This window comes from Benincasa hispida, chromosome 12 (genome assembly GCF_027475165.1).
Source record: "Benincasa hispida cultivar pf3 chromosome 12, pf3_genome.v1.1, whole genome shotgun sequence".
NCBI lineage: Eukaryota > Viridiplantae > Streptophyta > Magnoliopsida > Cucurbitales > Cucurbitaceae > Benincasa > Benincasa hispida.
The window spans coordinates 76786496-76788776 of NC_143489.1; the positions used below are offsets into that span (position 1 = coordinate 76786496).

Genomic DNA, 2281 nt, shown 5'->3' on the forward strand with positions numbered 1-2281 from the left:
AAGAGATATAAGAGATTGTACTCTGCGGCTTGACTTAGTTCTTTTCATCTCATTTATTGCTTTCATTATTTCATCTGATTAAGTATTCCTTTTGTAAAGACAATTTGCTTCTTTATAAATTCATATATTTGATCTATCACACTTTGCCATTGTTTATTTCTTGTTTATGTTGGATGCATCTATACTTCATGCAAAATTTCATTTCAAACGCTTAAGCCAACTTGATCAATTGGTAAAAGCATCTTTAGCTTAGACTATTCGAGAGAATAAATAAGCCACCATCAAGTAGAACACCTAGTACATCTAGAGATAGACTTACTGGTGTTATATTGCATTATGTGTTTGATGCATACATCCTAGAGATAGGTTTTGTATGTTATTCACATTGAGAAGTGTCGAATAGAGTCTAACGCATAAAGAAGATAAAAAAAATCATCACATTCATCACATTCTAGTCCGTGTACATTCATCTTAGATCGACGCATACCACTTGCACTAAAATCCATTTCCATACGACCCATCATTCTCTACTCAACTCTTTTGTATCTTCTTGCACACACACATCACCTTAGTGTAAATAACACATTTCTTCATACTTTTAGGAAATCCCTACAACATCTACAATGCAAGGTCTGCGTTAGCTTAATCTGAATCCCCGAGTTCGACCCTGGACTTACCTGGAACCTAAATTGAATTTATACTTGGGTCTGATTTAGGAAAACTTGAACGTCAAATAGAGGAGTGTCATGCGTTCTATTGCACATCTCTAACGCATCAAAGTGTTACGAATACATCAACGCATCAAGACATCAATGCATCAATGCATCATTCATACTTAGAACTTATTTTTCCAAATTATTTTATACAATACACTCTCAGCTCAAATCACGATAGCAACGAACAAGTTTTTGGCACCGTTGCCGGGGATTCAGCAACAAAACTAACAAGAAATTTTGCTTGTATCTTTTGTAGGAACACTTCGTTCGAAGGAGTATTACAAGCTAAGCCTAAACTTGTGAACGTTTATGAGCAGGGAGAGCACTTCTGAACTTATATACGACCCCAAAGTTGAAAGGACCTTTCGACGAAGAAATCGATCTAATCGTCATCGAAGGTTAAGCCAACAACTTCTCAGACAACAAAACAGGCAACAAGAAATGGCGGATGAACAGGCAAATCAGAACTTAGCTCAACAACTGGCTCACGCTGCGCAAAATCCGATCTTAATGGCGAACAGTAGTACGCGTCCCATGAGGGAGTATGCGTCTTCTGTATTGTATGATTTCTCCTCAGGAATCATATACCCTACGCCAGATGAGACAAGATTCGAAATGAAATCTGTGATGCTTCAAATGCTCCAAACTGCTGGAAAATTTGGGGGTGATCGTGGAGAAGATCCTCACGCCCACATGAAACATTTCCTGGAAACATGTAACTCATTTATGATTCCTGGAATCACCCCAGAAGGGATCAGGCTATCTTTGTTCCCCTATTCTTTGCATGATGACGCAAAGCAATGGGTAAATTCACTAGAGCCTGGTAAGATCACAACTTGGGAGAAGTTGGTGGAGAAATTCATGCAAAAATAATTCCCACCTACCACCAACGCAAGGAGGCATCGAGAGATCATGAACTTTGAGCAAGAAGAAACTAAAACCTTAAGTGCCGCGTGGGAGCGTTTTAAGGGATTGGTCAAAAATTGCCCGAACCATGGATTACCACTAACCATTCAGATGGAGACTTTTTTATGGTCGATTGAATAGAGCATTGCAGATGGCAGCCGACGCAGCTGCAGCTGGTGGAAGTATGGATAAATCTTATACTGAAGTTAAGGAGATATTAGACCGCATTGCTAAGCACAACATGGAATGGGTGGACGATACGTATGACGCAAAAGCTGACAGGAAGAGGAGATCTCAGAATGTTAATTCTATCGATTCCAATGCAATAGCCACACTCTCTGCACAAGTGGCTACTATGACCAACCTTTTACAGAATATATCGCTAGGGAACGCATCAAATCAGTAGAAGGTGAATCAAGTAGAAACGTTCATGCAGCCCATGGTTAGCTGTGTGGGCTGTGGAGATCCCCATTCCTACGCTTATTGCCCACAAAATCCACAATCAGTATGCTTCATTAAAAACAACCCATTTTCAAATATATATAATCCCGGATGGAGGAACTATCCAAATTTTTCTTGGACAGGAAATCAACAAGAGCACCACCCAGGGGCGAACCAGCAGCAAAGACAAGGACCGTTGCCTGCATTCCAACCAACGC

The 2281-nt window shown here is 40.1% G+C and overlaps 1 non-coding gene and 1 pseudogene across 1 annotated transcript; one reads left to right on the top strand and one right to left on the bottom strand.

Annotated features, from left to right (window-relative positions):
• The first annotated feature begins 1025 nt into the window (after nucleotides 1-1025).
• Nucleotides 1026-2028, top strand: LOC150032205 (uncharacterized; annotated as a pseudogene).
• LOC150032206 (small nucleolar RNA R71) lies at nucleotides 1614-1717 on the bottom strand. Its single transcript, XR_016525638.1, has one exon. It is a non-coding gene; the product is annotated as a small nucleolar RNA R71 (small nucleolar RNA).
• Nucleotides 2029-2281: the final 253 nt, after the last annotated feature.